The sequence below is a fragment of the Balaenoptera ricei genome, chromosome 5, assembly GCF_028023285.1.
Source record: "Balaenoptera ricei isolate mBalRic1 chromosome 5, mBalRic1.hap2, whole genome shotgun sequence".
NCBI classification, from domain to species: Eukaryota; Metazoa; Chordata; class Mammalia; order Artiodactyla; family Balaenopteridae; genus Balaenoptera; species Balaenoptera ricei.
Genome location: NC_082643.1, coordinates 32,346,125 through 32,361,107, shown reverse-complemented (window position 1 = coordinate 32,361,107; position 14,983 = coordinate 32,346,125).

Here is a 14,983-nt window from a genome sequence, read left to right as displayed (position 1 = left end):
AAGTCCCCAGTAAATGAGCATGTTTTTGTGTGTTTTACTTAACGTGTGAATTAATATGTGAACAAATGGGCTATAAAACCAAAGATGAATACCACACACAGAGAACCTAGAACAAAGAATAAGTCAGAATAGTGGCATGAAGTTGAACATCCAGATATGACTTTAAAAACAAAACAAAACAAAAACACTAAAGATCACAAGAAAAAGATGGCTTAAGTGGTATCTGAAGACAGAGGCAGAGGCTTTGGGGGAAGCCCCCATTTTTTTGGAGGGTTCAGGATGACTCAGTGAACCCTAGATGACAGCCAATCTGATAGGCTGACTTTGAGGGGAAAGCCCATGGGGTCATGTTCTAGAAATTTGTTTTAAGTATGGCCTAGTTTGACATTTACATCAATTACTTCACTGACAATATAGAAAAAAAAATTCTATGAAATGTAGTGATGTCAGAAAGATGTGGGGGAAAAGAGAGGATTCAAGCATCAAATGATGGAAACATATTAAAAATTATGCTGATTGGCCAAGTTGGTGTGTATAAACTGATACAAAGAGTGTAAAGTCTTATGTTGGGTTCAAAAAGTCAGGATAGTGATCCAGTTCCTAGAAATTTATGTTGTCATTTATTTTTTATTTGATCCTAAACCTATATAATTCAGGCTCGCACATACATACACACACACACACTCACTATCATCTGAGTTTACATGTAAAAAAACATAATGCCCAAATTAAGTACTCTTTTATTCTATACTGGTTCAGATTTTTTACGGGCTATTGTGCCCCGTAGTAATTTCATTATGAAAGACCCTGAAGCAAGGAATTGGAAAGGTTTCACCCAGAGGAGTAATCAATTTAGGGTGTCAGTAGTGTCCTCAATCAGCTGAAAGTATAACGTGGAGGAAGATTTGACTAATTGTGTTATTATAAAATGTAGAAGAAAGGCAATGGGCAAAAGTATAGGACATGCTTCAGTTGTAATATAATGAATCATAGTCTGTCAATAGAGCTGTTCAGCAATGGTCAGCTGGCCTCGAGATGTGAGGTCTGCCAGCCTCTAGTAAAGGCTGGATGACTATTGATAATGAAGGGGAGTGGATAATAGATTCTTTATGCCCTTTTCTTCTCTAGGGTAAATAGCACAGATAATAGAAAAAGTGTGGAGTCAGAAAAGCACGTATCCACATACACACCATCTCTATAATGTCGGACAGCTCTTTAAACCTCTGTGAAAACTGTTTTCAAACCTACTTTACTGTTTTCAGGAAAGTTAGATTGAATAACCTGTGTAAGGCACCTGTCACAAAGTGGATGCAAAATAAATCATGGAAAAATATATAATTCTTATGATAGTTGGATATAGTCTCTACCGAGTAAAACTGGCAAATTTCTTAAATATTTGCCACTAGATAGAAGAAAAGAAACACAGAGAAATCAAGTAATATCCTTAGTGCTTTCTGATCCTATCTCTGTAATGCAAAACTACAGGTCACCCTCTGATGACCTTTTGACTGCCTCAGCAAGTGAACCTCCATCTGTAGAAAAGATTTACTTGAATTAAAATATTCATACTTCACAGATGAGTCAGCTTGCTGGTAGAAAGAAAAAGCAAAACCAATAAATTAATTAAAATTCAAAAATCTAATTTCAGACAAGTACTATAAATCTACAGATGTAAAAAAATACACAATTGAAAGTGGAGATTCTTTTTTCTTAACATTTCATTTTCCTTCAAATATTATCTGAAGAAGGGGCCCTTTACAGAAAGAAAAATTTATCATTTAAAATACTCTTTAGAGGTTAAACCATGAAAATTGATGCTTGATCAATGACTTTGGAAACTGCTTTACCTTTCAACTTTCTCTTTACAAAAAAATGGAGAGTCTTTAGGTAGTTTAGCTTATAGACTAATTTTAAAAATTCATTGAAATGTCTTTTAAGTATTGGTGAATTAAGATTTGCAATTTAAAGTTTGTAACCTAAAGTGCAAGAGAAATTGTGCTGTGTTCTTATTATAAACTTACCCAATAAATCACAACTAAAATACTCAAGAAAAGCGTTTGTTCTAGAGAGAAACTTGCTTGAACATGGTGCTAGGGAAAAAAAAAGAAAAAAGAAAAGAATGCCCTGGTGTAGACAGAGTGAGGAATATAGCTTTACTTAGAGAACTTCACGAAACAGTCCAAAATTTATGGACAAAAATTATTTTGAAGACACTTCACATAGACTTTTTTGTTCAATTTTGAGGGCAGATGAAAGACATTTGCTATACTAAAAGCAATAGCTTTCACCTCATCTGTGAACTCTGCCAATTCCAAGGATCTGGGTAAAACCAGTGTAATGAGAACTGGTTCCTGGACAACAGGAGAAATGAAGCTTATGCAAAGATGTTAGAAACTTAATCCAAACAATGATCACCAGAGACAGGCGAACAGAAAGAAAATACAGAGGGAAGGTACAGGCAGGAGGGGGCATGGGGGGGAGGGGGGAAGAACAGTGACATTTGGTGATGAACCATATGTGCGTGGTTTGAAAGACATGACTGAATTGTTTTTGGTGCAGTATTATTCTGACATTTAGAATGAGGCAATTTTCCATTTCCATTAATGTACTGCCAAATAGAAGGGGAACTGTCGCGAATTAAAGACTAAAGAAAGCTGTTCCTCAAAGTTGTATTAAATCATTGCTGGTGAACTCATTAAGATCAAATTAATGAGGTAAATTGGACTAGGATTAACCGCAAGAAAACCCAAGTAAGATTATACAACTTCACTAATTCTAAACGGCCCGACGTGACACACCGTGAGCACATGACATGAAAGTGAGAGGTCTTCCTTACTCTCTGCAAATCTCTGTCTCCTCAGAAAGGACTCAGGATTACTTCAGAGATGAGAACAAATTTGATGTGTTATCTCAACAGACCTCCTAACAACCAGAAGACATTAGAGGAAATAACCCCCCATACTCACCTACCCCAATTTTCAAATAGAAAAACAAGCTAAAAATTGCCAACTTTGTGTGAAGTAAGATAAGGGGCAGAGACAAGTTGTCTGTGATCCAGGCTATGCATTCATCACCTCCCCTTTCTAATCTCTGCATAGAGAAGATCGTTATAACTGTACAAATGAGTCTCCTCATTTTACTTGAAGTCAGGTAGACGTGATATATTTGCCTTCCTCATATGGGGGTGGAAAATCCTCTCTGTGATCTTCAAACCCCTCTAATGAATTTCATGTTTCAGATGGAGGACCTGAAAAATTATCTTTAAGGTTTCCAAATCCTCCAAGGTGATCAGCTCCTTATATTACCTGGTTACAGAGCAACTCAGAGTTTGCATTTCTATATTATCCTCAGCATTGTAGTTTTAAGGGTTGTAGACAAGCTGGAAAAAACCAACCAACCAACAAACAGAAAGGCAGCAGCAGAATACACATCACAACATGCCCCTTAATTTGTCCATTGGCCATGCTCTACATCTTCTTATCTTGAGTCCATAGTCTAGAACTCACCATTAGAGTCCTGGAAACTTTTTATATGATGATGCTCTGTCTTCTCATAACCTGTTCATCAGTGGAATTTTGATAATTCTTCTAGCTGCCATGGAAAATGGAGACTCAAGTCAGAGCTCCATGACGGCCTGGGTCTAGGCCCAAGACTATCCCTTTCTTCCTCCCCATGGCATTCCCAGTGCCTAGCAGGTTGATTGGAACACAGGAGGCACATAATAAGTGATTTAAAAAAAATTTTTTTTAAATTTTTGTCTGCGTTGGGTCTCCATTGCTTCACACGGGCTTTCTCTAGTTGTGGCAAGCGGGGGTGACTCTTCATTGTGGTGCATGGGGTTCTTATTGCAGTGGCTTCTCTTGTTGTGGAGCATGGGCTCTAGGCATGCGGGCTTTAGTAGTTGCAGTGCATGGGCTTCAATAGTTGTGGCATGTGGGCTCAGTAGTTGCAGTGTGTGGGCTCAGTAGTTGTGGCTTGCAGGCACTATAGTGCAGGCTCAGTAGTTGTGGCATATGGGTTTAGTTGCTCCACGACATGTGGGATCTTCCTGGACCAGGGATTGAACCTGTGTCCCCTGCATTGGCAGGTGGATTCTTAACCACTGCACCACCAGGGAAGTCCCATAAGTGCTTTTTTTTTTAAATGGAGGAACTAATAACAATATTATGCACTTGTATTGCAGAATTCTTCCCACATATCAACAGTCATTTAAAACTCCTAGAAATACTGGTTCTAACTTGAGGTCAAGACATAACAGAAAGATATGGTACATATATACAGTGGAATATTACTCAGCCATAAAAAGAATGAAGTTGGGTCATTTGTAGAGACATGGATGGATCTAGAGACTGTCATACAGAGTGAAGTAAGCCAGAAAGAGAAAAACAAATATCATATATTAACGCATATATGTGGAACCTAGAAAAATGGCACAGATGAACCGGTTTGCAGGGCAGAAATTAAGACACAGATGTAGAGAACAAACGTATGGACAGCAAGGGGGGAAAGTGATGGGGGGGGTGATGGTGTGATGAATTGGGAGATTGGGATTGACATATATACACTAATATGTATAAAATGGATAACTAATAAGAACCTGCTGTATAAAAAATAAAATAAAATTCAAAAATTCAAAATAATAAAATTTTAAAAATAAAATAATTCTTATTTGGAAAAAAAAAAAAAAAAAAGACAGAACCATGTCCTAGATGAAAGTTAATCTGTTGACTTTTCTCTATTTTTTTTTTTTTCACAGCCATTAGACTAAAGCTCAGCTTCCTAAAAGTACTTCCTTCAGAGTATGTTGCTATACGGTTTTTAAAATTTCAATTGATTGAATTCATATGTAAAAACCCTTTTAAAAGGTATAATTTCAGTTGGGTTCAATTTAAATGACTCTTTATTATTCACATTTATACAGCATTTTTAATCTCATGATCTCAATGTCCATTTACATGTTATTTTTTTCTAACATAGGGCAGGATGGAATTATTGTTCCCACTTTATAGACAAATACTTGTAAATATATGGCCTTCAGTAAATCACTCAGTCATGGGAAATTTGAGACTCAGGATCAAATCCATTATTCTTTTTCCAACAAATCACAACATATCCATCATTTTGTTTCTTAAAAATTTAATTTTCTATTATAACTTAGTCTCCTTCATAAAGCATTTAACTTCTGCTTACTAAACTTTAAATGAAAATGTTCATATGAATTGTTCCACCTGCTCCCCACCAAATAATTTTCAAGGTCATTGGATATGGCTAGTTGCTGTTAAATCAGTGCTAAAATAAGTTCTGCTGAAGTCAACAGGAACCCAAGACAGGCATTTGATGAAAAGTTTGAAGCCTCTATAGGTCTCTGGCTCAAAAATTTGTAGCCCCTTTAGAACAATTAAAAGGAGTATTGAATGCTGGCAAGGGCATGCCACCTAGCCACTTCCATTTGAAAGACTGCAACATGGAAAATTATTTTGTCTAGACATGTTACCCCAAATTGTTTATAAACACTAAATTCAATGTATTATACATGAAATGTATGAAATCAAGATGAACCAACTTTGCCTTTTAAATCAGACAATTCCATTTGCTTTTGCAGTCTTTCATGGCTGCAGCTTACTGACTTGATAATTATACCCACAGAAGAAGTGACCTAAACAAAGGAGGAGGTTCCAGAGAAGAAACTTAAAAATTCCCTTGTTTTGCTTGTTTGTTGTTATTTTTCAAAGTATTTTTTTTAATCATTTGTTTTATAGATGAACCAAAAACGTTTGCTGAAACAAAACCATTTAAATTAAAGAACATAAGTCAACTTGTTTGAAGATGTTTTGGCCTAAGGGGGCATTTTTCCAGCTTCATTCCTTGTCTGCAAAAGGTCAGGCCTCCTATTGAATGTTGTTTCCTGAAATCAGGATGCTTCATTTGTAATCTAAGTAAAGTCACCAAGGACCATAAATAGTTTCCTGACCTCATTGGGGCTGAGCTCCATGCTCTGTTAGCTGGCTAAGCAGAGCATAGTGAAGGCCCATCTAACCCCAGATATGTATTTCCAAAGATTGCTGCCTGCATTCATGCTTGCAAGACTCACCAAGATACGGAAGGAGTATCCTGTTTTGTGTCCTCTGACTTTACAAATGGCATCGTCAACAGTACAATACTATGCTTAGAACCTTTTCTAATGACCCCCTTTATGTTTTCCTCCCTGATTTACATTGACATTTTCTTACTTTACCATAATAACATTCACAATTTTAACAAAAATAAAGATATTAGAATTAGATTGTTTTCATCCAGAAGTATATTTTGCCTCTAAATAGTATGAGATGGACAGCTTCATTTGCACATGATTGTTTCTCTATTTGCCCTGTGAAGGCAGAAAGACCTTCCTTCTAATGCTGGACTTGAATTTTATAAATTTAAGAGTCAAAAATTCTTGCTTTAATCTTTGTCATAGCTTAACAATGACACTTTTCCCAATGGAGTATGTTAGTAAAAAATATCCAAGGAGAAACATATGTCAACTCAATATGCCCCGACCACTTTGGTCTCTCCTAACCCCTTCAGGCAATTGCCAAAGCTTGCTTTCCAACGTAATAATATTCTACAGGTCTTTCTACTTTGACATAATAAATCTCACCTTCTACCTCTTCAAAATACTCTTGAGTCTTCTCAAGAGTTATAAGAACCCCAGAGACCTTTTTATTCTTTTTCTTCTATAATTTTCTTTGGCAAGTCATAGCTATTTCCATCATATCTGATTATCATGTTTGATAGGATCTAAATTTGAACTTCTTTACCAAAAATATATTTTCTCTAATTTCATGCTTGGGGAATTTTAATTTTCTACATAAGTTGCTATAACCTTAAGGTAACTTCAGCACACAGTTTCCCTGCTGGCACCTCTCCTAGTACAAACATTCCCATTGAAAGGCATTCCTTATGATGGGACGGCATCTTGACACCTCACCACCTGAGACTGATGAATCTCTTTCCAGACATTTTATTCATGTCTCTTGAGAACTACCACGAAATTCTTTTCCTCAGACTTGGCTTGTCTTACATCATCAAGACAACTCCACACCCAATTCTCTGGCTGCAACCTCTAAGTCTTCTAATCAGCACATACTATCTCTGCTAAAAGAAATCTTTCAGATTTAACATTTATTTCCTTCCCCAAATCCTTGCATTATCTTTCCAAAGCCTTCCCCAAGAAGCAAGACCGGTACAAGTGAGACTACATTCTGCTTTATATCTGCAACCTACTGTCATGTACTATCTTCCCAAGTGCCATTTGTGTACTTATATGTTTCTGTATCTGTCATATTTGCCCCAGAGCCATAGAGATATGAAAGTAACATCCTAAAGACAGGAAAACTGACCTCACTAATTGTTTACTATTGCTAAGCATAGTGATATTGAACTAGGGCATCTCCTTCTTTTAGCTCCTCTGAAATTCAAGGCTTTGTCCTTTAAACAAGATTCTCCTTCCATGTCTCATTCTAGACCCCTTTAGATGAGTAACACATTCAGTTAAGAACCCAAGCCAACTCCCTCAACACACATTAATGATGGACATGGGAAGCTCACCTTGCATCCAGAAGCTGTCTTAAAAGAAAGAGGTGCAGGATGGTGAGCACTTGTTGGTGTCAGAAAAATTTGAGTTTGCATCTGTTTTGCTACTTACTGACTGTATGATATTGTGCAAGTGACTTAAACTTTCTGAGCTTCAATTTCTCCATCTCAAAAGTGAAGATAATAATAAAGCTACCCTATTGCCATTTACAACAAGATGGATAAACCTCAAGGGCATTATGCTAAGTGAAATAAGTCAGACAGAGAAAGACAAACAATATTGTCTGATCTCTCTTAGAAGTGGAATCTTAAAAAAACAAGCTCATAGATACGGAGAACAGATTGGGGGGAAAAAAACCTTATTAAATAAATAAATAAATAAAACTATCTTATATGCTGACATTTTGCATATGAAGCACATTTAGTACAATACCTTCCATAAAATAAGTATAAAAACTACCAATAGAATCTCACATACTACATTTGACCACATACTGTAGATCTAAAATCAGGTTATATTTTAGAGTATAATCAAATATTATGACCAAGAGTATTCCCAAAGGAATATTTTAAATATATCTATGTTAATAATCAGAATATCATGGAGGGGCTTCCCTGGTGGCGCAGTGGTTGAGAATCTGCCTGCCAATGCAGGGGACACGGGTTCGAGCCCTGGTCTGGGAAGATCCCACATGCCGCGGAGCAACTGGGCCCGTGAGCCACAACTACTGAGCCTGAGCGTCTGGAGCCTCTGCTCCGCAACAAGAGAGGCCGCGATAGTGACAGGCCCGCGCACCGCGATGAAGAGTGGCCCCCACTCGCCGCAACTGGAGAAAGCCCTCACACAGAAACGAAGACCCAACACAGCCAAAAATAAACATAATAAAGAATATCATGGAAAATTTCATAGGTGAAAGAGGCTCAAAGAGACTAATTAGCTGTTTGAGGCTTCACAGTTGGTTTGTTACAGAGTCTTGGACAAGAACTCAAAAGTGTCTGACTCCTAGTTAAGTGCTCTTTTCTTAGACAGAACTGGAGGTGATCAAATCTTCTCTGAAAATTTGTAATAGTTTTCATTTCAGGAAGAAAATGAAAATTTGGGAAATAGAAGTAATTCTGTATGCTTAACTTGGAAAGCCAACTGAGCTGCTTAAGAAGAAAACAAGTTTGAAGGGAACATGCCCATCAGCTGCCAAGGCACCTTCAGCTACAACCAACATCAATGGTCTGGAAAAGTCGCACTGTACCCCCTCCACTCAGCACAGACCTCCGTCTCGTAATAACCATTTCTTCTCATTGAACTTTTCCTTTGTTGTTATTACTGAGCATTGCAATTAAACATTCTTCCTGAATCTGCTTGGCGGCTGCCACTGTGTTCTAAGGAAACATTCATAGCCCTGGGGATAATCCCCTATTATAAAGAAAACTGTGCCAAAAATCAGATACAAATACGGAAAAGTCTTTACATTTTGTTTTAATAGAATAAGTATTAATCGACATATTGGGGGTGAGGATGGGTCCAATTCTTTAAGGCACCAGGACCTCTGTTAGGTTAAAATAAGCATGCAATTTTGAGTTCTACTTGAGTTATATTCAGCTTATGTGTTAACTTCAACATAGCTTGGGAAGCATTCACTGTACTGAATATTCATATGGTGTGCATGATACAGACACTGAACCCAATTTAGTAAATGAATACTTGTAATTTCACCAAATCCCCGCTAAGAGATTATTATGCAGATTTATGAAGGAATATCACTGAAGCAATTCTTGGCTATGTCTTCAGTCACCAAGGACTCAAAGTATATAAGCCTCAGAAAATTTCCAATGTATTTACTGCTACCGGTTTCATCTTCTGAACTTTTCTGACATTACCTCTTATTCTCCATTTCATCTCTAATTTTCCCTTTGTTATTCTTGCCCTTGAGCAAAAAGCCAGCATCATAACACCTACGAGCACTGCCAAGTTCCTCCTGACAATATCCTGGCTGCCATAATGTCAGCAATCTGTTCCAATCCTGTCATTGCAAACTCTCATTAAAGGCGAAAGGATGCCCGAACACAAGTATATAGGTACACAGTAAGAGCAGGCTCACATTTCCAGGAGTGGCTATGCCCTGTGCTGGCGCCCCCTGGTGCCTTCCAAGAAGTCACATATTGGCAAAGAGTTGGCCTCAGAGAGCAGAAGTTGTACGAATTGCAGAGTAGAGACTTAATATACCCATTCCCTTGAGGGATGTTTAACAGGTTATAGAGACCGGGTTCAGAACCAGCACATTTTCCCAAAGGCAGGTGCAAAGGGAGATACAGCACAAGCTGGTTGAAGAAAACCTGAAGTGCACACCAGGAGACCTGGATTCTGAGTCAAGCCCCACAATTATCTCCTGGTCAGCATGGAAAAGTCACTTAAACTCTCTGCACCTCACATTCCCAGGCCACTGGGCTATCAGATCTTCAATTTGATGATGATTTTCTACAATCTACAAGTGGAAAAAAAAAAACTTCACAATTTTATAAGTGACAAACCCCAATTCATACCACAAATTAGCAGAAATGTGTGCTTCCAGGAACACCAGCTCATGAAATGCCAAACACTTAAGTCCATGCAATAGTTCAGTTCAGATCTAAAAAATTATCATCGCATCTCCATGAATGTGTATGGGAAGTTTATAGAAAACTCCAGTTAATTGGGGGCAGATCTTTTCATTACAACTTGCAGAATTATCTTACTAATATCCACCTCTCTAGCCTTACTTCTTTCTGCAGCCCACTGGAATTATCTCTATTTTTCTGGGGTTAAAACAAAAAAGATATTTCTGTAGCAATATATACCATGACATAGGGTTATGGTTAACAGCTTGAGCTTTGGACTGCAGCAGATTATAGTTCTAATCTCAGCTTCTTTACTTTCTTAACTTCTTCAAGTCTAAGTACCTACTTCTTTGGATAGATGTGAAAATTAATAAGATATTGCAGGCAAAGTCCTCAGCACTAGGCCTGGCACTTAGTAAGCTTAATAAACTTCAGTTATTATTATTATTATTATTATTATTATTATTATTATTATTATTATTATTATTATTATTACAGCAAAGAAACTCTATAACAGTTTTTGGGAAAATTGGACCAAGGTGTGAGATACTGTTGGTTTAAGAATAACCCTTGGGGAAAAAGATTGAAGAGAGATTAGACAGAACTAAGTTTTTTCCTTGGTTTTATATATATAGCTATGTAAGCTTGAATGAGTTATTTAACTTCTCAAAGCTTCTGTTTCTTCATTTGCAAAACAAAGATAATAACACTAATGTTTATGTGAAGATGAACTAAATTAGTACATGTGAAAGAAGGCACACAGGGAGACTTTTGGGTCAACTGAAGTTGACAATGGGCCCCCAGTCCAAGGACCAAAACTTAGAACCACATATTCGCAGGAGTGCAGTCAGCAATCAGGTCCACAAAATCCTCCAGGGCCTCCCAAAAAGGAACAAAAACTGTCTGACCAAAATCAACTATAATAACTAGACCTTTGTTAATCAACACGTGGTTCATAAATCAATGACATCAACCTCACCTGGAAACCTGTTAGAAATGCAGAATCTCAGGCCCCACCCTAGAACGGTGGAGTTAAAATCTTCATTTTAATAAGTTCCCTGGGTGACTCATCTCACATGCATATTAAGGTTTGAGAAACACTTGCCCAGAACATCTATAAACTGTAGTCTATACAAGCAAAAGAGAGGTAAGGAAAAAGAGAAGAAAATCTTCGGAGTAGTGAGTTGTCAGCTTACTGGGGGGAAGGGAGATGACATGACTATAGTTATTTTTCCTCCCACCAAGGGGCTTTAACTAAGTTGGGAAGGGGTTAGGTAGGTGGGACACTGCTATGCACTGAAAGTTTGTGTTCCCCGAAAGGTCATATGTTGAAACCTAATCCTGAATGCAATGTTATTTGGAGGTGGAGCCCTTGGGAGGTGATTAGGGCATACAGGCAGAGCCCTCATGAATGGGATTACTGCCCTTATAAAAAAGACCCAGAGAGACACTTCACCCCTTCCAGCATGTGAGGACACAGTGAAAAGACGTGGTCTATAAGAAAGAAAGTAGGTCCTCACCAGACACTGAATTTGCAGAGGCCTTAATCTTGGTCTTCTCAGCCTCCAGAACTGTGAGAAATAAAATTCTGTTGTTTGTAAGCTACCCAGTCTGTGGTATTTTGTTACAGCAGCTCAAACAGGCTAAAACAGCATCAAATGAATCACTTGAAAAGACTAGGGATTTCTATAAGAAGGGGAGGTTGGCATTTGGAAAGCTAACTTTTGATCCATTTGTGACTACCTGACCCAAGAAAGAAGAAATTGGAAGTAGCAGAGTAGAAGGAGGAAGAGGAAGCCAACAAGGCAACCTGCATACCCTACATTCTGAGGGGCCCATATGCCTGAGTGCCCCACTCCAGAGTGCTGCCCGGGAGCAAAGACTCTAGGAGGTAGGAACTGAGGGCTTGGAAGCTGCTGGACCAGATTCAATCTCCTGCTCTTCCACAGCAGGGAACACCATCCTGGAGTGGTCCCTATAGGGCCCTCTGAAAAACTCTCTGGACTCAAGTTTGAGTCTTAAACTGGGCAGATGTTTAATAACTTAAAATGATGAGTGCTAGGCCATATCATTACTGCTTCTCAATATCTTTATGTATAAAGATGTTTTGTGTTTGTAAAACTTTATCTGATTTGCCTTAGATTTCCTAGTTCTAGAAACACCAGACTTGGGTGATTTGACCCTCATTTCCTGTTTCATCAATAAAACCTCCTCACCTCTCTTCTCCTTCTTTTTTGCAGACAGAAAGACAAGCTGTGAGTGTAGAGTGTTCCAGGCTAAGAGGGACTTGGAAGGAGCTGGGAGCATTTTCTACTGGGACTTTGCCTCTGAACGTGAGGAAGCCAAGCTGACTTCCCCTGAGTTTTCTTACTTTGTTATGTTTGCTCATTTCCAAGATCTCTAGCTTGTTCTCCCTATACTGAAAGAGGATGTTGTTAGAGCTGAGGCCATGTTTTGGTTTTTATTGTGTGCTTCACCACACCTGGCCCAGTGTCTTAGGCATACTAGAGGCTAAGTCAGTGTGCATTGAATTGAATTCTGAAGTATGTGAAAACATTAAAACTTTGAAAGTTCATATGACCCTGCACTAAAACAGATAAAGACCAGTATAAACATATGGAAGGTCAAGAATAAAAAGAGAAAGAGGTTATTACAGAGTAAGGGTGCAAATAACATTTTTATTCATGTAAAAATGTTTTTAGTTTCTTCTTTTTATAACCAAAATTTGGTTCTATGTCTGTGACCTTGAGAAGTTGAATCCTTCAACATCATTGAGTTACATCATTGCTCTCTGTCTTATGTGCAGACAAACACATCTAGTATGAAGAACTCAGGAACATAAAATAAGGGAATCTGTATTTTCACAGGGCCTCCATCACTCACTTCCTGTTTCCATCCAAATCATAGATCCTAAATTTTGAATTAACTATAGAAAGGAAGGAGTAAAACTTGGCTCTACAGCAATAGTTCTAATAACCTTTAGATAACAGTCCATTAATCAACCTATGTCATGTTGACCTGCCTTCTGATACATCATCTCCAGGAGTAAGTATGCAGGAGGATGGGCATGAGTCAGAGACAACCCACACAATCACTCTGCATGACACCACTTGTAAGCATTTCCAAGTCTGTGGGGGCATAGGAAATATACACTTCATTTTAAACTACTGTACTTTTTCTACAGTTCCCACCCTTTTCTCTCTACAGCAAATTGTAACTTCCACAACCTCATTCTCTTTTGTCACTGTCCCTAACGGGCATCCCATGATAAAACAGGAAGATCAGAATGGATGTATTTGCATTCTATTTTCTCCTACCCTCCAGACTGGAGCTTCTCTTTCTGCAGTAATTTCAGAACATACTCTTGATAATTCCTCTTCTTCCTTTGTATTTACTCTGCTGTGTGTGATGGGGTGTGTATGATGAGTTGGTAGAGGAAGGGGACATGGAAAGCTCCCAGGAAGCTGCTCTCAATTCCTCTGCCAGCCACCTTCACTGGCAGCAGTAAAAAGACCAGCATTAAAAAGAAGCAGAAAGTGCTTCACTTCCAAATGAGTGCAGCCTACTTGTTCCACACTGCACTTTCTGGCCAGCCCACCCCGCCCCGACCCTGCTAATGACTCTAGACTTTCAGAGCTCATTTCCAAGAGATGTCATAAGGCTTACACACTTCGCTAAATACCACATGGATTCATGCCCTTAGTGTCACTTCACTAACCAAATGAGAAACAGTCACTGGAAACAGAAGAGTGTTTTAAGAGTGGTACAAAAGGGACTTAGGGAAGTCCGTAAGGAAAGGAGGATAGTTCACACATCTAGGGATATTGGACACGCAAAAAAACTCTGGGAAATACGCAAGAAACTAATAAGAAAGAAGACAAAGGAGCAAACACGTTACACTTCAAAAAAGGAGAGAGTGGTGAGAAAATTTTAAAAGAGCAACAAAGCAAGATATATTAGTTAAAAAATGAGCATTTATATATAAAGTTCTTGGTCTAAAGAAAATTGACACTAAGTGATGGAAAACAGTAAAATAGGGAAAAAAGAGAAAAGAAACAACCTTTCAATCTGGGATATTTATTTATTTACACTTTTATTATTGACATTTTTCTTCACTTCTAGAATGCAACCAGAATGAATCATCAGACAAACCCAAACTGAGAGACAGTCTACAGAATAACTGACTTGTCCTCTTCAAAAATGTCAAGGCTAAAAGAAAGACTGAGAAATGTCCAGATCAAAGACAACTAAAAAGACATGGCTCTTGAAGGCGAAGCATGATCTAGTAGTTTCTTATGTTACAAATGACAATATTGGGACAACTAGCAACAGCTAATAAGGTCTATAGGTAATATTATTGTGTCCAGGTTAAATTCCTAAGTTTGATATTTACATTATGGTTATGTAAGAAAATGTCCTGACTTTTAGGAAGCACACAGTAAAGTATTCAGAGATAAAAAGTACTATATCAGCAACTCACATAAAGTTCAGAAAAATTATGCATTGTAATAGATAGATACAGATATAGATATAGATAGATACATCCATCTGTATGTGTATAGAAAAAAAGAAAGAGAAGGAAAATAAAATGTTAACAACTGGGTGAAATATATATTGGAATTCTGTATATTATTTGGGTAACTTCTCTGTAGGTCTGAAGTTATATAAAAAGTTGAAAGTAAAAATAGAAGAGAATTGAACATGTTACATCCCCCTGTTCAGTTTTCTAGCAGCTTCTGTTGGAAGCTTCAGGAAAGACAGAGAAACTCAAAGTTCCTGTCTTACCTCCTACCCAGGACCTAAACTGTACAACTGC